Source organism: Andrena cerasifolii, chromosome 9, assembly GCF_050908995.1.
Source record: "Andrena cerasifolii isolate SP2316 chromosome 9, iyAndCera1_principal, whole genome shotgun sequence".
NCBI lineage: Eukaryota > Metazoa > Arthropoda > Insecta > Hymenoptera > Andrenidae > Andrena > Andrena cerasifolii.
In genome coordinates this window covers 384,179-407,401 of record NC_135126.1, presented here as the reverse complement: position 1 = coordinate 407,401, position 23,223 = coordinate 384,179, and the positions used below count along the sequence as shown (strand labels likewise).

The 23,223-nt window shown below is 41.3% G+C and overlaps 1 long non-coding RNA gene across 1 annotated transcript; it reads right to left on the bottom strand.

Moving 5' to 3' along the window:
* Nucleotides 1-903: 903 nt before the first annotated feature.
* On the bottom strand, nucleotides 904-7,639 carry LOC143372807 (uncharacterized). Its single transcript, XR_013086364.1, has 4 exons — nucleotides 7,502-7,639; nucleotides 2,218-2,282; nucleotides 1,265-1,515; nucleotides 904-1,040 (listed from the first exon to the last, which is right to left on the bottom strand). It is a non-coding gene; the product is annotated as an uncharacterized LOC143372807 (long non-coding RNA).
* Nucleotides 7,640-23,223: the final 15,584 nt, after the last annotated feature.

Below are 23,223 nucleotides of genomic sequence, written 5' to 3'. Positions count from 1 at the left end.
GAGGGTGAGAAAATAGAAACTGGGATTGGTTATTGGCGAGTATGGAAGTGGCATTACTAGAGAAAGTTACTTTCTACGTTGGAAGTGATTTCGGTTGGAAGAAGGAACTTGAGGCCCACGGTTTAATTCGCTTGTTTATAGCTAAGACATGAACGCCTGAAAAGGTCTAAGCGTCCAAGTGGGTGACGATGACCAGACATAGTATAAGGGAAAGTCGCGCGGAAAGTGGCTAATGGTCAAAATGAATGACATTGTCCAGATATACTCGTTGCAAAGGCTCGGGGTATCTAACAATAGGCCTAGACTTTCTATGTATTGGTATATATACTGCGCTAAATGTAACATATCGATTAGAATAAATGATAATAATAGAATCTATAAATTCATGGTTTTGTAAATGTTTCTTTATTATATCCCCAACATTTATAATTATATTAATTATTAATAAGTAATACCATTCATATGTATTTAGTAATGCAAAAAGTATATGTTTATATACCACGGATTATGAAAGTGACTTACGTCAAATATTTTTCATGCAAAAATTCTTGCATATTATTGGAATATAGATTGATGTAACATAAAATAAATTAAAAATTCGACATCTTTAAGTTTTAATCTTACACTACTTTCATAATCATCAGCATATGTAAAAATATAATATGATTAACATATTTATAAATATAGCATAATTCAAATATTATATATAGACTTACATAAAATAGGATGCGAGTAATCTTTGAAACGTATAACCGAAAATCGAAACAGTATCAATGGGATGTATCTTTGTAAGCAGTCTAAAGCAGAGGGAGTCAATGCCACTTCAGATAATGTAAACAAGGGGTGATGCGTTTTCGACTCCACTCGCGAAATGCGACACTGTTAAGGCTTGGAGACCTTTCCCTCGTGGTCAGATTCCTTTTCCGCGTCTTAGAGACAAGAGCTAAATTAAGATGTCTGTCCAAATCAGAGCATTGGGAGGAAGTGACGTGTGGAATTTCTTTACACAAGTCGGCACCACGGGATATGTTACTTGCAATCTCTGTAAAAAAAGTTATCATATAAGACAACTACCTCTAATTTAAGAAAGCACCTAAGTACAGTTCATCCAACTATTTCACACGCATGGAGACAACGAACACATCAGGTAAGCTATAATTATAATTGTCTATTAATATGTCAATATATAAATAGATAATTATAATTTATTTTATATTAATACATGCAAATTTAAATGAACTAAAAAAATGTAAAAAAATATAACAAAAATATTTTAACTATATTAACTCTACAGACATTCTCCTGCATGCTTTTTCATGTATCTATTGATTGTAGTATATATTCTTCCATGTTTCCATTTCTTTTAGTCGCAGTTATCAGATCAGCCACAATCATCACATCAGTTGCAGTCATTACAGTTTTTACACAATCCTGATGATCCGGAAATCTGTCAACCTGGTCCAAGCAATATTTTACGATCACCACCATCAATATCTCAAGCTCGGTCAGGATATTCTGGAAACATAACAACAATATCAACACAGCAGCAAATTACATTATTTCTACCCAGGAAAATAACGGCATCACACCGTAAGAATATTGATGACAAGTTACTATCATTATTTATAAAAGATTTACAACCATTCAGCATAGTGGAGGACATAGGATTTAAAGAAATTGTGAAATCTTTAAATCCAAACTATACATTCCCCGATCGAAAATTTATTTCACACGCATTGATACCAACGCTTTTTCAACAGTGTAAGAATAATTGTCAGCAGAAATTAAAAAATGCTGTTAAAGTTTCTATAACAACCGACACATGGACATCAAAGAATTTAGAATTAACAAGCTTCATAGCTATTACTGCGCACTTTTTAATTAATTGCCGACTCGAATCCGTACTTTTAAGTTGCGAGCAAATCACTGGATCACATACGAGTCAAAACATTTCAAATATATTAAAAACAACGTGTGAAGAATGGGAAGTGTTTAATAAAGTAAACTTTGCAATAACTGATAATGCTGCAAACATGAAAAGCGCGATAGTAACATATTTGATATGGAAACACATTCCACGTTTTGCCCACAATTTAAATTTAATCGTAAAATCAAGTTTAAATAGTGATATTATAGATTCATTGATTGATAAAGTAAGAACAATAGTTAAATATTTAAAAAAAAAGCACTACAGCTGCAGAAAAATTAAAGGCATACCAGATAACTTTAGGCAATAATCCCCCAAAAATAATCCTAGATGTGCCAACCAGATGGAACTCTACCTATTACATGATAGATAGATTTATATTATTAGAAGATCAATTTAAAGCGACAATAGCCATAATCAATTATAGAAGGGTTGAAGAAAAGAGTTCGTTGTGTAAAGTAGAAACAGTATATGAATAAATTTTATTGGTGGCTCATGCACGTCTGCCCCGTGCGAGCGTCTCTCTGGGACTCCTGTTACCGTCCGCCGATCGTCGTGTTCTTTTGTCGATCGTCGCAGACTCGGGTTCGCGATTTCGGCTACGTTCAACAATGCCTTTTTGCCGAAGGTCACTCGTCTGGGCCGCACACACACATGCATCTTGCACGCCACGGCCATCGCTCGGCTTACAACTCGACCATCCTGACGATTAATCGTCCCGATTCATCGAGCATCCGACACACACGCTTGACTTAATTAGCATTAAACAAAGATAAATTTGAACATGGGTAAAACTTACACCTAAACGAATATAAAATATAAAAAATAATACGATTAATTATAGAATACGGCTATATATAGAACGGATACATAACGGGTTATTGATAATTGTTCTGTTTAAAGACTAGGATGACGGACGCCACGGTCGCATGTTCGCGGCTTCCCAGGTTCCACGGTAGGGCGTTTTGTGTTAATTGGAACCCTTCTACGTCTTTGATCACGTAGCGATCGTTTCTCAGCTCGCGGTCGATCTCGTACGGACCTTTAAAACGCGGGATCATCTTCGGTGAGGCGCCTGGGGTAGAGTCGTAGGTCCTAATTAATACTTTGTCCCCCACTTTGTACTTGTTCGGGGCTTTGTGCTTCTTATCGTAGATGCGTTTTTGCGCGTCCTGACCCCTGCGAATTCGTTCGCTGGCCTCCTCCCGGACCGTTTTTAAATCGCGCGGAAGGCTAATTTTCCCGCTAGCCTCCAATGAGTCTCGCAATCCGTCTACGACGTCGCCACGCTGTCGAACTCCGAACAGCAACATACTCGGGCTACTGTTTGTCGACCTACAGACCGTATTGTTGCACGCGAATTCTACCTCTTTTAGCACGTTATACCAATTCGTGTCGCGTTCGCTCGCCAACTTCGCTATCATCGGTAAAATCGTGCGGTTGAATCTCTATACGTGCCCATTCGCCTGGGGTGAGGCGGTTGCTACCTTAATATGTTGTACGTTACACTCTCGCGTGAAGTCCTCAAACTCGCGAGATGTGAAGCAACTTCCCCGATCTGAGACAACGCGCAACGGTCGACTGTAATGTTCGAAATACAACCTCGGACACCTTACGACCTCCGTCGTATTAGTAGTTTTGGCGGCGTATAGCTTTACGTATTTACTAAACGCGTCGACCACGACGAATATGTAGTGGTATTTGGACTTGTGCGACCTTGACACGGGGGCTACGTGGTCTACATGTAGCGTAACGAAAGGTTTGTTTCCCTTTGGTATGTTATGCAGGGTACCTTCCGACTTTCCCGAATTCGGCGTGTACGCGATACATTTCAAGCAACCCCGAATGTGCTTTTCGATTTTGGATTTCATGTCGGGGAACCAATAGCTATCCACGATATTCCGCACCGTTTTATCGACTCCGACATGGCCCATCTCGTTATGGTATTTGTTGGAATATTAGGTTTTTGGACAAAAACGTGTTCGCCTCGTGTTCGGTAAAACAAAGAGATATCACCTTTTGCAGATAATAAAGATATATATATATTTGCGCACAACAATAAATCAGCAGTGATCCTACTGGTATAAATACAAGTGTATTGACTGCTTGATCACTGAGGTATTTTAGGATTATAAACTTTAACATTTGCTCACAATGTTTCTTACTTTTACTTTGTACACTCATTCAGATTACAAACGGAAGTGAGAACACGCTCGTGTTTTCGCCGGGCCGGTGCCCTTGTTCTGGAACATTCCCGCGACTCGCAGCGCACTCTGTTTTTAACGCGCGAAGTATGAAATTGTTCAGCGATGCTGTCGCTTCCAACAGTATTTATGCGCAATGCCTGATTCTAACACGCTCGGCACATAAAACAAAACTCGACCCTGATGCTTTCGGTACACGAGGCCGTCCCTTAATTCATATAATTTACTTTCAGCGTTTTCCAACTCCTTACGAATCTTCTCGATATCTGTGTCGTCGCCTTGACATAACGCAAGATTTCGGTCGAACGAGTTATCCTCTACCACGAAAAGCTGGTGGCTTAATGAAGCTACATGGAGCATGCGCGAGCCTGACCTGTGCTCCAGTACGTAATCATAATCCTGCATCTCTAGCACCCACCGTGCAATTCGGGGGTTCGTTTCCTTCTTATTCAGGGTTAGGCTGAGGGGCTGGCAGTCTGTAATTATCTTAAATTTTACGCCTAACAGGTATGTTCGGAAACGGCAGAGGGCATAAATTATAGTTAGCGTCTCCAGTTCAAAGCTATGGTAACGTGATTCAATTTCGGTCGTCCATTTCGAGAAATAAAACACTGGTGTAGCTTCTTGTCCGCCTTTTTTTGCAACAAGATCGCTCCGAACCCTACTGCACTAGCATCGCAATGGAGCTCCGTCTCGTCTCGCGGAGAGTAGATGCTTAATATCGGTGCGTCTAACAAGCGATCCCTAAGCGCGTCGAACGCCAGCTTTTCTATCTTGCCTAAGTGAAAACTCGCGTCCTTCTTCGTCAGGTCGTACAAAGGCTTGGCGATTATGGAAAAACCCTCCACGAACTTGCGGGAATACGAACACAGACCTAAAAATCCTTGCACCTCCCGAACGTTTCGTGGAACCGGAAACCTTTTTACTGCCTGCAGGCCCTGTTCCGTCGGCTTAATTCTCTCGCTAGTAACGGTATAACCTAAATGATCCACCTTCGTTTCGAGGAACCTGCACTTATCTAGCCGCAGTTCTAGATGATTAGCCGCGAGTAGCTTGAATACCTTCCCCAATATCTCGAGATGGTGCTCTACTGTCTCCGTCGCGATCAGGAAATCATCCAGATAAACTGGTATCTCACCGGCCTTAATCTACTCGTTGAAGATCTGAGTAACGTACCGCTGGAATTTGAGGGGGGCCCCCTTCAACCCGAAAGGCATTCGCGTGTACTCGTACTGCCCAAAAGGCGTAACGAAGGTGGTGAACTGCATCGACCTTTCGTCCATCTTAATGTGGAAAAACGCGTCCTTCAAATCAAGGGTCGTGAAATACTTTTTTCCGCCTAACAGATCCAACAAGTCTTCGATTAACGGGAGCGGGAAATTGTCGCGTGCCGTTATCTCTTGTTTAACGCCCGAAAATCTATGCCTGATTTCGCCGTTCTTTTTCCTCTCTGCTTAATGACAATTTGGCTACTTTAATGAAATCGCGCCCCAGAACTAGCGCGTTTTGCATCGTCTTATCCGGTACAATTCGTAACGTGATCTGGTATTCCCTTTCGTCGTACGTGACCGTTGCTTGCGCCTGTCCTAACACGTTCAAATCGCTTCCGTTTATTCCGCGAAATTTATCCGATTCGCGGTCGGTCGTGATGCATGCTCTCGGAACGTAACTTTCTTTGAGGAAACAAATCGGACTTCCCGAATCGATGAGCGCGTTTACCTTAACATTTAGACTACCGCTCTCGCTACTTATCTGTAATTCTACCGCTCGCCGAAAGTCGTCGTCTTCTCTCTGCTCGCGGGTGACGTCCTCCACGGCTGGTTGGGAGTCGCATCGGCTCGCCCGATGACCCATCTTTCCGCATTTGTGACAGGGACCCCTCTCCCTTCTCGGCTTCGAGCACTCGGCTGCGATGTGCCCCGTCTGGTTGCAGTTGAAGCATTTCCACCCCGCATGCTTCGTTCCCTGTTCGTCCTTCGGTGGCGGCTTTCCCGTTCTGACGGCTGATGGGGCCGTTGTTCGACCGTACGGATGCTGCTTCCGGGGTGCGTCCGACGGCGGCGGGGTCTTCTTCTCCGACGGTAGCTCAACGTCCGTAAAGGCCGCCAGCATCGCGTCCACGGACTCGTAACGCTGGACTTTGGCCTGCATCCGGAGCTCCCAACTTGGGATGCCACCGACGACGCAGCTGACTAACTCTTTCTCTCCGACCGGCACCCCGTTCGCGAGTAGAAGTTTATCGTGGACGTAATCGGCGAAAGTTTTTCCTGCGCTCCACTTCCTCGCTTCGAACACCTGTCTCAAGGCCAACGGGTCCAGTTGCTGACCGTACATCTTCTTCAACCCCCGTAGTAGGTCCTCGTAACCTAACTCGACACAGTCGACCCTTGAGTGGTACCATTTCAGCGCTCGGCCGGTCAACCTGCTGCACACAAACGCCTTTTGCTTGGTGGCTGTTCAGCTCGTACGACGATAGAAGTTTCCTCACTTGTCTTTCCCATCTATCGAAATCCAGGCTGCTTCCACCATACTCGCCGACCATATCTTTCAGCTACTGCCACTTTTTCACCGTCGTTCGTTCGGGTGCGCGTGCCTCCAACTCGGGATTTGTCTCCGACCTCGGGCTTGCCTCCGATATGGGGCTTGCCTCCGACCTGGGGCTTGCCTCCGACCTGGGGGTCGCTCGTAGCAAGGCCAGTTCCCTTCTGAGTAGCTCGGCTTCCTGCGTAGCCACGTCTCGTTCCCTTCTCAGCACGTCCAGCTCTCGGGAGACCATTTCTTCCGTCGGCGTTCTCGTACCTGGCTGACCCTGAGTCTCCACGTTCCGACCCTCCTGCGCTTCTCTCGCCGCGTCCTCCGTCATACGTAGATCTTCGGGCGCGACACCGACACTTAGCAGGCGTTTCACTAACTCACACTTCGTACCGGTCGATTGCAAGTCCATCGACTTCATCTTCTCTTTAAGCTCAACCACCGTTAGCGGGCAACTCATATTTCCTCGCACTTCGCGTAAGCAAACTTCGCGTAAACGTAACCGCGCGATCCTCGCCAATGACTATCAACGTTGGCTAGATCCCATTTCTGACTTATAGAAGGGTTGAAGAAAAGAGTTCGTTGTGTAAAGTAGAAACAGTATATGAATAAATTTTATTGGTGGCTCATGCACGTCTACCCCGTGCGAGCGACTCTCTGGGACTCCTGTTCCCGTCCGCCGATCGTCACGTTCTTTTGTCGATCGTCGCAGATTCGGCGTCGCGATTTCGGCTACGTTCAACAATGCCTTTTTGCCGAAGGTCACTCGTCTGGGCCGCACACACACATGCATCTTGCACGCCACGGCCGTCGCTCGGCTTACACAATAAAAAATTACCAAATATTTCAGATGAAGAGTGGGAAATATTGCACGAATTAGTAGTCATATTAAAACCTATAGAATCTGCTATAAAAATCATTAGTGGGGTACAATATCCTACAGCATCTATCATGATACCCTTAATTTCAGGCTTAAGGGGGTAGACACGTCACGTGACCTGGCCGATTCGGCAGGTCGGTATTACAGCATTTTTTTCTGCACAGAAATGGTAATACCGATAGATCGACGATTACCCGGTGAACGCGAGAGGGAGCTGTTTGCTATTTCTGTATTCTATCACAGACGAGGTATACAGGGTGTCCCAAAAATGTCGGAGTTCCTTGAAAGGGGTGACTCAGGGGGTGATTTGAAACAACTTTTTCCTTAGCGAAAATATTGTCCGAAGCTTCGTTAACGAGATATTAACAAAAACCCCCGACCAATCAGAGAGCGCGCCTTTCGCCCGAGCTCCCGTTGTAGCGTTGGCTACGCGGCAGGCGGCTGCGCTTGTACTACGAAGGTATGAACAAGCAAGTCGGCATGCACCGAAGGAAATCGCGTTACACAGTTTTATTTTAAAGCGGAATCTTAAATAATAATTGTTTGAAGTGAGAGGACAAGAAATACGCAAATTTCGTTTTCAAATAAGGCATAAACGAAAAGGTAATGTAACAAAAAATGTGTGATACGTGATCATAATTCGTTATTGAAGTAAAAATCCATAGTTTAATCACGGCCAACATAACTAAATTTAAAAAATAATATTAGGTGTATGAATAAATTCTTTCAGACTGGATTTACATAATCGGTATAAAGCAACCGAATTTCTATCGCAGTGATATTCGTAAGCTACCAGAAAAATGGCAAAAGATAATTAACAATAATGGAAATTATTTCGATGATTGAGTTGTTTTCATATTTTTTTAAATCAAACTTATTGAACTCTAAAATCGAACAGAATTTATTTCTACACCTAATAATCACTAATAAATTAAATAACACTCACCCCTACGGGCATTCCTTTCCTTCCTTTCCTTCCTTTTCGGAAACCTGTGTCACTAAGTAGGTCACTGTGCCGATCCTGGTCATCGGTGGACGAAAAGATTTATGGTAGGGTTGCGCCGAGTGCACAGCTGATCGCTGGTATACGACACCACCCGAAGGTAAGGATTACAACGTCAAGTGCGTCCGGGTTAATGTACCGAATATTCACTTCACTGCACGGCCACTAACACTGATCACTTAATTTACTTTTCATGGAACCTGTTGTTCCTACGTTATAAAATGGGGCCGATTACTGTTAGTTGAGCAGTTGCTCGATGTGACCACCCTCAGCGTCTATGCACGCCTTGCAGCATCATTGACTCCGTTGAGAATAATTTTGACGCCAAACGCCGAATCGTATCCTCGCTGGGGGTTTGGATGTGCGAGTATTCCCGTGCAAACGTTCGCACAGTAGAACTTGCGTCCCCGTTGATCCCAGCGTACACCCAGCGTAACATGGCGTAAAATTCTTCAGCGGAGAACATTTCTGGGACGAGATTGCTAGCTGACTGACAGGATTTTTTCCAAGCAACTTCCTCTACCTCCAAGTAGTTTCTCTCGTTCCATTATGAGTTAACTCCCACCAGAACAAGAGGCTTTAGGTAAAAAGAAGCCAGCACATTTTCGAAACACACGTTCTTTGCAGATGTGCAACGAACGACCCATCCTACACTTTCACATAAGTCCGCGTTCCGTCCTTTTACTGCCAATGTACCCGTTGCTTCGAGATAGACAGCAGACACCACGTGTTTCGGTTCGAAAGGGCCCGAAGACAAGAGAAACAGAAAGTCTTCGACTTGCTAGAAAGAAGAAAAGGCATACCATTCCTGTTTCCGTTTTCGAATACCCTGAGCTCACGTCAGCTACGAGGCGGAACCAGCTAAGCCATAAATTACCCAAAACAAATCGTTCTCTACCGCCGACTCGCAGGACAATACGGTCATAAACCGCGACCCTGGCGAAATGCTACGGCCGACCAGCCTGATTAATTTTTGGGAACTAGCAATTAAAAAGTAATATCCAACATCAATACGCCTCGCGGAGAGATACGGGAAGAAAGGGGGTAACTCGTTTACTGCGCGTAGTCCCGCCTGCTTCGTGTTTCCTTCAAATTAAAGACAGATCCCTTATCTCTCGAGTATAAGCACGCGCTAGAATTACCAAACAAAAGCACGCGTTAACGTATTCCGTGCGAGAAAAGGTGGGCATGAATTCCGATTGGTTCTAACCTAACCAATCTGCCCTGCATATCTCCCAAACGGCCACTGTTTTGAAGAGGCCTTCTTCTCAGCCATGTTTCCTCCCCAAGACCTACCAGTATAAACACGCGCTTGAATTTCAAAACAAAAGCACGCGTCGACGTATTCCGTGCGAGAGAAGGTGGGCTTCGGGGAGGAGATATTGCTGTGAAGAGGGCCTCTTCAAGACAGTGGCCGCTTCAGAAGGATGCAGGGCAGATTGGTTAGATTAGGACCAATCGGACGCGTGCTTTTGTTTTGAAATTCGAGTGCGTATTTATACTGGTGGGCCTTGTGGAGGAGACATGGCTGTGAAGAAGGCCTCTTCAAAACAGTGGCCGTTTGGGAGGGATGCAGGGCAGATTTATTTAGGCTACGACCAATCGGACTTCATGCCCACCTTTTCTCGCACGAAATACGTCAACGCGTGCTTTTGTTTTGAAATTCGAGCGCGTCCTTATACTCGAGAGATAAGGGACCTGCCTTTAATTGGAAGGAAGGACGAAGCAGGTGGGACTACGCGCAGTCACCGAGTTACCCCCTTTCTTCCTGAGTCTTTCCGCGAGACGTATTTAAAATTAATCAGGCTGGTCGGCCAAAGCATTTCGCCAGGGTCGCGGTTTATGACCGTATTGTCCTGCGAGTCGGCGGTAGAGAACTTTTTGTTTTGGGTAATTTATGGCTTAGCTGGTTCCGCCTCGTAGCTGACGTGAGCTCAGGGTATTCGAAAACGGAAACAGGAATGGTATGCCTTTTCTTCTTTCTAGCAAGTCGAAGACTTTCTGTTTCTCTTGTCTTCGGGCCCTTTCGAACCGAAACACGTGGTGTCTGCTGTCTATCTCGAAGCAACGGGTACATTGGCAGTAAAAGGACGGAACGCGGACTTATGTGAAAGTGTAGGATGGGTCGTTCGTTGCACATCTGCAAAGAACGTGTGTTTCGAAAATGTGCTGGCTTCTTTTTACCTAAAGCCTCTTGTTCTGGTGGGAGTTAACTCATAATGGAACGAGAGAAACTACTTGGAGGTAGAGGAAGTTGCTTGGAAAAAATCCTGTCAGTCAGCTAGCAATCTCGTCCCAGAAATGTTCTCCGCTGAAGAATTTTACGCCATGTTACGCTGGGTGTACGCTGGGATCAACGGGGACGCAAGTTCTACTGTGCGAACGTTTGCACGGGAATACTCGCACATCCAAACCCCCAGCGAGGATACGATTCGGCGTTTGGCGTCAAAATTATTCTCAACGGAGTCAATGATGCTGCAAGGCGTGCATAGACGCTGAGGGTGGTCACATCGAGCAACTGCTCAACTAACAGTAATCGGCCCCATTTTATAACGTAGGAACAACAGGTTCCATGAAAAGTAAATTAAGTGATCAGTGTTAGTGGCCGTGCAGTGAAGTGAATATTCGGTACATTAACCCGGACGCACTTGACGTTGTAATCCTTACCTTCGGGTGGTGTCGTATACCAGCGATCAGCTGTGCACTCGGCGCAACCCTACCATAAATCTTTTCGTCCACCGATGACCAGGATCGGCACAGTGACCTACTTAGTGACACAGGTTTCCGAAAAGGAAGGAAAGGAAGGAAAGGAATGCCCGTAGGGGTGAGTGTTATTTAATTTATTAGTGATTATTAGGTGTAGAAATAAATTCTGTTCGATTTTAGAGTTCAATAAGTTTGATTTAAAAAAATATGAAAACAACTCAATCATCGAAATAATTTCCATTATTGTTAATTATCTTTTGCCATTTTTCTGGTAGCTTACGAATATCACTGCGATAGAAATTCGGTTGCTTTATACCGATTATGTAAATCCAGTCTGAAAGAATTTATTCATACACCTAATATTATTTTTTAAATTTAGTTATGTTGGCCGTGATTAAACTATGGATTTTTACTTCAATAACGAATTATGATCACGTATCACACATTTTTTGTTACATTACCTTTTCGTTTATGCCTTATTTGAAAACGAAATTTGCGTATTTCTTGTCCTCTCACTTCAAACAATTATTATTTAAGATTCCGCTTTAAAATAAAACTGTGTAACGCGATTTCCTTCGGTGCATGCCGACTTGCTTGTTCATACCTTCGTAGTACAAGCGCAGCCGCCTGCCGCGTAGCCAACGCTACAACGGGAGCTCGGGCGAAAGGCGCGCGCTCTGATTGGTCGGGGTTTTTTGTTAATATCTCGTTAACGAAGCTTCGGACAATATTTTCGCTAAGGAAAAAGTTGTTGCAAATCACCCCCTGAGTCACCCCTTTCAAGGAACTCCGACATTTTTGGGACACCCTGTATACTTAGGTTATATTTTCTGTCACTTCGAGGAGCCGACCACATAATAATCACGCGCATCCAGCCTGCGCATTTTCAGTAGCGGATTTCATGAACGAATTCTGAACTGGAATAATTATGAAACACAATGTTTACGGGGATTATTACTATTTTATGATGCTTCAATTCCTTTAATGTTCCTGTCCATATAACCGTTGCCTATTAACAATTAATATAAAAAAGGTACTCAAAAATATTGGGATGGCTTAGTGCACACATATTGTATGTCTACTTTTTATGAAATTTGAGTTTTTATATGCAAGAAATAGTGCTTGACTGTTTATGCTGCATAAAAATTACATTTTTATCTTTTTTATAAATTCATCAAAAATTATATTTTTGTTTATTGTATGTCCCTGAATTTATTATGCTGAGTGCACAAATGCTGTGTGTCCATGCCAGAGGATGAAAATAGTCTTGGAAAAATGTGACAATAAATAAAAAAATTTTAAAGTCTTCCCATATCTACCGCGAATTACTTTTTTATTTCTGTTACTTTAAAAATAAATATAATATTGAAGTGAGATTATTTCCAGTATTATTCCTTTCATTCATTTTTATATAATATCATTCAGTATAGTATGTCCTCCTCTGTACTTGGTTACAATAGCATGTCCAACTTCCAAGCATTATTGTCGAGTTATTATTATAATTTTGCAGATTCTAACTTATACTACTAATTACATACTTTCAGTGATACCTATATTACAATAATGCAAAAAGCATTTATGTAATTATAAAGTACCATTGAATATTTGAACCTGTTTTTCTCAAAAACGCTAAAAGTGGACATACAATATGTGTGCACTAATTGTAAGCCATCGATGTACAATAGGAATTTTTTTTTAATGTAGGTTAGTCCGTTGTTGTTCTAACTGCCTGAATTACTATGACATAAATACGACAGCGATTTCAAGTGATGTATATGTAACGATAAAAGCGTTAATTTAGTAAATGTATACAATTCCCAGCAGTTCCTATGTCAATGTATGCCTAAAATGAATATAACCTAACCTACAATCGTCCGAAAATGCATACATTGACTCCATCATGCTTTTATTGTGGCTCGTATATCCAGCTATCGCTTCAGTTTTGCTATGAATCCACGTTGGCAGTCCTGTGGCGCCGCAAGCGCGCCATTTAGCACAAACGCGCTGAAAGAACGCGTGTTCGCCACGCTAGGGGATTGTAAGCTGACAAGTCAATCAGCGGCGAGAACGGCGACACCGTGTTAGTGTCGCTCAGAACTTTAGTTTTAAGCATTGCATCTCTCCTCGTGGCAGTCAGCTTTTTCCACGTGCAAGGCTGCCACGAGGTTTCTCTCTGTACCTGAGTTGATATATTAAACTTTTATTGTTCATTTTATTACTCATCGAAGGTTAAGGTTAAGGTATTTATTCTCTTTCAGGCTACATAGTTCCCTACTAGATGGCACTTCAAGTTCTCTACTTATATAGCCCAACGAACAATAATCTCATCATTCAAACATCCCATTCTACATCCATTACTTATTCTAAACATCACATTGTTTTTAGTGTGCTTATCCTATTTAGCTTATACTACATTACATGTCATTTTCTCTTATATTATTGCATATTACATTCAATTTACGTGTACTTATGTTTCTATATCTATAACTTAATATAATATAATCTAATATAGTAATCAGTCTTTTGCTCCTTAAGAGCCCCTGTTTCGTCCTTTACCCGTGTTATGTTTCATTTACCTTAACGTATCTATCAATCACTAGGCACATTTTTTGTACTTATCCAGTTCCTATATTGCGTTATATGTCTTTTTTTATTTTATTTAAAAAACCTACCACTAATCTAGCTATACTAGGTTCAGTCTCATTTATTCTCTCCATAATTTCATCTCCCTCTTTGACGCCTTTTGGCGTCATTTTGTCTATCAGTTCCCCTCTCATTTCCTCATATTTATTGCACTTCCATAGTACATGGTTAATATCTTCGATTCCCTCCCCGCATTTACACTCTGGAGATTCTATTATCCCTTTCCTGTGCAGGGAGTCCGCCAGGTTGTAGTGGTTTGCTCTCAGCCTATTAAGTGTGGTTATAGTTTTTCTTTCTATATTCTCTATCTTCCTAAACCAAGGTTTCCTTTTTCCAGTATTATTTATCCTTAAATTAAAATATTTGACTCCTTTCTCCTTTCCTTCTTCCCTCATATCCTTGGTTGACTTATCCCATGCCTTCTCCATTAGTGCTGTTCTAATGTCCTCCATCGGTATTTTCCACTGGTGTTCTGCATTTCCAGCCGTTTGCTCTTTTGCTTTGTTATCCGCTCTTTCGTTTCCCTCTATACCTGTATGCGCAGGGACCCATGCTATTCTGATTTTCCCAATGTACCATTCCGTACCGTTTCTTTCTCTCTTGTGTTGTCTCTCTCTCTCCAGCAGAAGTTTCCTTATTCTTCCAGTCCTATTATCTTGTTTTTCCCTGTTTCTGTGTATCTCGTAGTTACTAACTCCCTTGATCACGCTCATTGAGTCCGTTAATATCAGAACGTCTTTTTCCCTCCATTCTTCATTCGCATATTCAATAGCTTTTTCGATGGCTATTGCTTCCGTCGTATATATTGTCACATTCTTATTGATTCCAAAGCCTCTGTCCTGCCATATTATATTTCCGTCATTTCTTTCCGCAATTACTATTCCCACTCCATTAGAATTTGCATTCTTCATTTTCGATCCGTCTGTATAGATTTCAACCTCTGTGCCCATATTGATGCCCATTTTCTCTTTGATCTCTTGGATCAATACGTTACCATCTTGTCTCGTTACTTCATCCCTCAGACCTCCCGCGTCCCATTCGATGAGGTCATCGATGTCGATATCCTCTTCCCCTTCCGATTCATCTTCTCGTAGTGTATCTATATTGTCCTCTTCCCTTTCCATTATTTCCTCCAGAAAGAGAGTGTCTTTCCACGCTTGTAATATATTGATCTGTGTGTCGTTGTCTCTCTCGTTCATGGTTTCTGCTAGGTGTTTAATAGCTCCTAGTGGTTCACTTTCCCTCTTATACCTTTGGTTGGTTATATATCTTTGAGTTATAAGCTTGCTTCTGTTCATTATGTCCATTACACCCGCTTCCACTGTCATCACATTGGTCGGAGTGGACATCCTATAGCCCATAGCCGTTCTAATTCCGGCATTATGTATTTTTTTCACTATATCTTCTATCTTGTTGTTCCTATTGGTATTATTGAAATAAATAGGCATCCCATTTTCTATCACTGATCTAACCAGTGACTTGTACAATAGTATCATCGTTTCAGGATCGGCACCCTTTTTTACATGACTTATATATCTTAACATGGCTAGTCTCCTTTTGGCTTTCAGAGCCATTAGTTCTGTGTGTGTTTCAAAATTCAGTTTTCGGTCCAACGTGATTCCCAGGAATTTAATATTCTCCTCTTCTTTAATTTCCCGTCCCTTCACCACAATCCTAGCTTTTTCTCTCCTAGATGATTTATTCTTTTTAGAAAAGTTAATTAGGTTGGTCTTATCTTCAGCAATATCTAGTTTAATATTGTTTAAATTTTTGATTATTATCCCCATTGCGTCTTCAAGTACGCTTCTGTTTAGATCTCTCGCGTTGCTCGTGGTGTATACCACGATGTCATCCGCATATTGTAACATATTAACCTGCTGTAGGTTTATATTGTTTGCGATGTCTGCCATATATATATTATACAAGATCGGGCTTAGTATTGCCCCCTGTGGCAATCCTTTCTTTTGTATTCCCTTCACTGGCTCTGAGTAACCTCTAATGCATTTTATCTCTCTGTCTGTAATCCAATTTTCTACAAAGTTGATAATTTTTTCTGGGCAGTGCTTCTGTATCAGTTTTTGGATAAGTGTGTCATGATCGACGTTGTCGTATGCCGACTTGACATCTATACAAGCGGCTAGCGTATCTCGCATGTACTCAAACCCTCTTCTCACATCACTGGTCAAAATTGTCAGGTTATCTATAGTAGATCGTTTCCTTCTGAAGCCGTTTTGTTTCTTGTCCATGATGTTGTTCTGTTCAGCCCAATTGGTCAGCCTGTTATTTATAACTCTCTCTAAGATTTTGCCCATACATGCCGTGAGAGAGATGGGCCTTAGAGCTTTTTTATTCGGTTTATCCAGAAAAATCACTACCGCACCTTTCCATTTCTTGGGAATAATTTGATGTTTCCAGATTTCTTCATACAGTTCCCTCATAATTTCTACGTAATCTGGAGTAAGGTTCTTTAATGCATTATAATCTATTCCATCCTCCCCTGGTGCTGACTTGTTATTGGCGTTTTCTATAGCGCATTCTACCTCTCTTGTTGTGATACTTCGGTTCCATTTGTTATTTCCTGTGTCCTCACCGTTGTTCACAGGTGTCCGTATAAATATACTCCTGCAATGGTTCTCTTGGAGTAGTTTCTTAATTTCCTTTTCCTCCAGCTCTTCTCTTTCCTTTATCGATATGTTTTTATTTATACTATTTTTGTCGAAACCTTTCTGTAAGTTTCGTATTTTCCTCCATATTTCTGTACCATGTGATCGATAATTAATTGTCGATGCCATCTCCTCCCATACCTTGTTTTTCTTTTTTTTAATAGTTTCTTTTACTTCTTTTTCCGTTTCTTTGTAAGTACCCCAGTTATCCTCATTGGGATTTTTGGCAAATTTTATTGCTGCCTTTTGGCTTTCCTTTTTCTTGTTCCTACACTCTTCATCCCACCACGGGTATTTTTTTGGACCGAGTGTCCGTATATTTGTGTTTCCATTTTTCTTTTTATTCCTGTCTCCTTCCTCATCTAGTCTTTGCTCTTCCCGTTTTTCTTTGCTTGCAGCTGACAAGGCCTTCTCAATGTTTTCTGTAAACCTATTGCATTTCTCCTCTGTTCCATAGCATCTACTGATCTCTTCTAGTAGCGAGTCCTTGTTTCTTATCTGAATCATTTGAAACATTTTCCAGTCAATATTATCCTTCGCAAATTTTCTCGTTGTAAATGATTTTTTATTATTTCTTGTGATATTTTTTGTGACGTGTAGTCCTATAATTTGATGGTCTGAACCTAGGGTTTCTCCTTCCTCGATGACATCAGAGTTCTGAAATATATTGAACGTGGATATTATAAGATCTATGTTTGATGGTCTGTACTTGCCCGATCCTATTCTTGATGTCGTATTTTCATTTGTTATAAACATGTCTTGCTCCTCAATGGTTTCCCCTAGTATGGCGCCATCTCTGTCATTGGCCGTGCAATTCCATAATTTGTTCTTTGCATTAAAATCTCCCATAATTATTGTTTCTGTGTTGTATCTTTTGTTTGTAAAAAGTTTTCTCCATTCTTCCTTGTTTAGCGTGTAATTTAGGTCTCTGTAAACAACTATAATGTCTGTTTCCTTGTTATCCATATTAATTGTCACGGCTAATGTTTCTGTTTTATTTTCTACCCATTTTACATCTTCCCTGACCTTAATGTTTATATTACTTTTGCTAGCTATCACTATTCCTCCACCTCTTCTATTTCTACTCCTATCCTTTCTCAATATATTATACCCATCGATATTAAGGTCGTCTTTGGTTGTTAGCCATGTTTCAGTAATTCCGATTAGATCATATGCCTTGATTTTTTCCTTCAATTCTATTATTTTCCCTTTAATACTTCTAGCATTCCATGTCGCAAATACGCTTGATTCGTTTTTATCCCCCATCCCCGATTTTGGTCTTGACTGTTTTATCTCCTATGTCTAAATAACGCTATATAAAGCTATAAACTTATGAGTATAAAAATATATAAAAATTCTATGTAGATTTAGGAACCTTGTATAGTATATGAGCTAAATTTGATACAGTTACTGTACTAAATACTAGTGTGTTATATGGTCTGTGATCCAGAACCTTTTTTTTTTTAAAAAGTATGATATATCCTACTTACGTCTACTAGTTTTTTGTTTTTATAAACTACTTATTTATTTGAATTTGGTATTCAATCTTCCGTATTATTTATCTGAGTTGTCTCACCACTGTTTTTCTCTTCCTTGTTCGGTTTGTTTACTACTTTTATTCTTATCTCTTCTCCTACTGAGTATGTTGTTCCTTTGGTTTCGTCCTTCTTTTTCTCTTTTTCTAGAGTCTCGTATCCATCTGAATGTTCATCCCCCGTTTTCTCCTCTTCCAGCCATTCTACCGTTCCTATACTCGCAAACTCCACGTCTGTGTTGTCCGTGTCTTCTTCTCCTCCGTTGTCCTCGTTCATCTTCCATTCTGTTCTCATTTCCTCATTGGTGTATGGTGACATGTCCATTCCTTCTTCTCCTCTTCCATTTGACTCGTTTGGACATGCGTGTTCTCCATAAATGCTTACATCTCTGTTGGACTTTTCCTTTTCCTTGTAGGTCTTTATCACCTCTTCTTGTATTTTAGTGATTCTTTCTTTGTTCGTTTTATTGTATTGTCTGGGCTCCTTTTCTTCTTCAATGCTTGTTTCTCTATTGTTATCTCTATTTTCTTCTTCTTCTAACTTGGAGTTCAGCTTCTGCATCAAATTTTTCTCCCTTATGATCTTGACTAATTCTTCTAGAAGTTCTTCCTCCGTTTGGTTTCTCCTCTTGTCTGTTCTTTCCCTGCTTTCTTTCCTGGTCTTTTTTCCTTCATGCTCTCTCCCTCCATCTTCCCTTTCATTTGTCGGATACCAGTAATTTCTAGAAGCAACTTCCTTATACGACTTAGTTTCCTCCTCATTGTCCAGCTTCTGGGATCTCGGGATGAAATGGAGCCTTTTCATTTCTTCATTTCCGCTTTCGTAGGTCTGTCTGTTGGTTTTTTTATCCGTGTGATTTTTGTTATTATTGTTATTGTTGTTATTATCGCTACCTCCTCCTCTCATCCTTATTGTGTACTCTTGATCGAGGGTTCTGCTTTTTTCTTTAAACTCTTCATTATTTATTATAGTCCGACTTCCATGTCCCCAATTGTATTTGTCCTGTTTGGGGTTTATTCTTTCTTTTCTTCTGTTGTCTCCACCAGTTTCTTCCCTCCTGACGAAGTTACGTTGTTCATTGTTTCTTTCCCACGCCCTTTTTAGTTTTTCCATTTCTTTTTCCATCGGATACTCTAGGTTCTCCCAGTATTCCACTTTCTTTATACGTTTTAGAGTTGGGAAATCGCAGTTTCTTAAATCCTCTTCGTCTTCATCTTCTATCCATCCTCTGTTTTGCCCATATCTGTCAAATGTTTCTTGTTTTCTAATTATGTCCGCTGCCGCTTTGTATGACGTATTTTTATAAGCCATTATTTTTTTAAAATTTGCCTCTTTCTGATATACTGGACAATCCTTTGCTACGCTGAGGTGGTTACGTTTACAGTTGTTGCAAGTAGGGCTTTCCATACATTTCCCGTGGTAGGGTTTTGTGCACACGAAACACTTTTTGTCTATTGTTCTGCATACGTTTTGAACGTGCCCAAATTTAAAACAATTGAAACACTGTTTCACCGATTCCACAAAAGGTTTCACATTTATCCAAACATGTCCGAAACCCACTAGCAATCTAGTGGGGAGGGATTCCCCCTGCATTTTGATTAGGATGGTCTTTCCATCTTCCCACGTTACCTTTCCGTCCTTCACGCACCTTTTCTTCAATCTTTCTAATGTGAAAGTCCCCTGTCCTTTCTTAAGTTGGTCCTTCAATTCTTCTATTGAGTCGTGCCATTCGTATATTATCCCCTTTCTATGTTTCCATCTGTTAGGGATGTACGCACTATATTGTTCAGGTCTTAGCCTGTTCTGTTCCAATATGTTGTTTGCTTCTTCTTTGCTTTTGTAGGCCACTTCAGCTCTGTTAAGACCGACCATCTTCAAACCCTGGAATTTTATCCCAGAATCCATTAGGATCTTATATATTTTTAGTAAATTAGTTTTCTTGTTGGTGGTTGTTTTATCTTTGTTCAGGGTGATTGTAACTAGGTATTCCCCCCTATTAGAGTCCCAGGCATAAGAGTCGCACATATTTACATTTTTTTCCTTCGGATCTAAGGTTTGCGGGTCTTTTCTTACCCCTATTATATTTCCATCTGTGTCTGTCTCCTCTTGACTATTTATTCTTATATTCACTGTACTGTCTTTCACTTTTTTGCCGTCCCGATTTTCGCTTTCCATATTCTTCGATTTCCTTTTTTTATTATTGACTGCTATCTTGAACTCACTGTCTTGTGTTCTGCTTTCTTTGTTCATCTTGATCTCTTCACTATTCATTAGGCTGTTTTCTTTATTTCCTTCATTTGTTAATTTTGTGTTTTTTCCCAATGGTCCTCTCACATTCCTTATCACTTTCTCCTTTAGTGTTCCATCTTCCAGGCCGCCCAAGGGGCGGACGTTTCCGTCCAGTTTAACCTCTCAGTGGCCACTCACCTTGAAATTCCAGTGTTTTTAAAATTTCGATTATTTTCCCTAAAACCTATTATCTATTTTTCTTTACTGCTCCTTCCGTCTACCTTCTACTAAAATCTCGCCCTCTTTCTCACATCAGACTCAAGGAATGTCCCGTTGCTTAAGAATCATTTTACTCATCGAATATTTCATTTTTTGTGGACCTGCCCCGGCACCAGTGCCTCCGTAGGAAAGTACCCCACAGTCCTTCCGAGTAGGCGCCATCTCGTATCTACTACCTCAACTAAATTTGTCACGTGACTTGCTATGTTTTATCGCCAATGTGGCGGAACTCTGATTTGGGAATGTAGTTACGATTTTTCGTTTTTCGTTCTTATATGAGCAGATTTTGGCCTGGGAGAGGTCTCATTCGAAAGAAGAAGATTCAATGCGGAGCGCTCTGCTCACCGTTTGAGTCACAAAACTCTTTTAGTGACCTAAAAATGCTTGGATTCTGCGGTTATATTTTGTCGACTTTTGCTTTACTTTGGACACTGATATTATTACATATCAACACAATCTCGTTGAACCATGAGCAGAGCGCTCCGCATTGAACCTTCCTCTTTCGAATGAGACCTCGCCCAACCCCAAATCTGCTCATATAAGGACGAAAAACGAAAAATCCCGAACCCATGTTTCGGGCCAGATTGTATCGGTATACAGCGCGCTGCATTACCCGTGTCTACCCCCTTAACATAGAGGGCGAGCTTTCGCTAAGCTATGCTTTGGCTCGGTTTGTCAACGACTCACGCCGGATTTCTTTCTGAAAACCTATTTCGGAGATCAGGAGCCTATATGGCGCTGAAATATGGCACTTTTTGAGAGCTTATACAAGCTATAAATTGCAAGATAAAATTGATTGTTAGTATTTTTCGTGAAGTGGAACATTTAATTAATATTTTCACATGTCGTACACGGAAAAATATTAAAAATTGACGCTGCTACTGACATTCCCGCCAATTTCTGCACTTCGCGCGTGTCTAAATAGACGGTGCCCATCCTACGACACGTAAGAGTCATTGAAAATTACGAATTTAAACGTTTTTGTAAAATTTATATTCGTAGTCTTTTGGACCCGAGGCCCCTAAATCCCTACGTGTCGTTACAAATTGATTGGCTCTGTCCTTATTAACTACTGAAAATTAACATCTACGGTGTAAATACACGAGCGTAGGTAGCGCTTACGTTAAGATCTGGGTACACATATCAGTTTCGTGTCAGTCATGGGCGTCCGGAGCGGGGTGCAAAAGGGGCAGTTGTCCCCCCTGACTTTTGAGAAAAAAATCGCCTATTTTTAAGAACTTGTCTCTATTAAGTTTATACTAAAAAAGTGAATAATTCGAAATTTAGAATTCTAAAATTCTGGAAGTGAATAATACTAAATCCGACAATTTCGGATTTAAATTTTTAATTAAATTGGCAATACAAAATGAGTTGAAAAGAGCAAGCGGGCTACTCGTTTTTTCATTACTATAATTTTCACCACCGTCACTTCAAAGTTACCCCACCCTGTGGAAAAAAGTCTACAGGCGCCCGTGGTGTCAGTTCACGTAGAATTCAAGTACTCTTCATTACTTTCCTCAATTACTTTACTCCAAGTACTTTCTATTACAGTCATTAAAAATAATCAGAATTATATCATGTTTGGTGTTATATTTATCAGAAAAACATTAGTAATCCATTAGTGATACGTCTATGATAGAAATTGGCATAGTCATTACTGAATGGCCTATTGCTGACTTTGTCCTTATGCCACTAGTCTAGCGTTTATGACCTCCGAGCCGCGTCGTTCGAAAGCTTTTACCTAAGAACCCATCAGGGTCGTAAAAAAAGGTTCGCGTTACCGTTCAACCGATTTCAAGAGAATCCAATTTTAACTTTCTGAATATGAATACAGATCCTACACTGAAGGAATCCGATCGCGTCCGAGTTTTGCCGAGGCGATCTGAAATCAAATTGGCCGCTCATGGCGGCTATGCTTGCAGCCCGAAACGAGTCTCGGGATCCCGAAAACTTCGGGTTCTCGAGCAATACGAAAGTAACGGGATCCCGCCCGATCTCGCCCGAAAGTTTCCGGCCTGTCCCGAGCCCGAAACGTCGGGTACCCGCACACCCCTGGCTGTCAGCGACCGCTGGACAGCGGTGAGCCCCGAGGTTCGAAAATTTTGGGATGGTCTCTTTCAAATGAACGTGGCAAAGAGCTAGTGGGAATTTCCCGTCCCATGTAAGCGAGCCGCGCGCTCCGCTTTTATGATCGGTTTACTACTCACACCCCAGATCACTGTAACGAGGTTTGCAAACAATGTCGACTAGTCTCGTACCCGTCTCAATTTCAAAATTTTTAGCTAAGACAGAGTTGACCGCGGCGCTATACCCTTGTACGGAGAGATTTTTCGCCACCAGCGTGTAAAAGTCACAATACTGGCGCATCGTTCCAAAAAATGGAAAATCATAATTAAAGCCGACTTCAAAAAAATATGAAATGCGCTAAAAAATAAAAAGTAATTTTGTTCCTTATTTAATCTACGACACTTAATTTTTTTATATCGGCGCCTCATCATTTGCACTGTGTAAATCTGGCGCCGACTTAAAAAAATTGAGTGTCATAGATTAAATTTTGATTTCTAATAATTTTTTGTCCATCCTGGTAATTTTGAGGTACATATAACTTGCAGCGACAAAGTT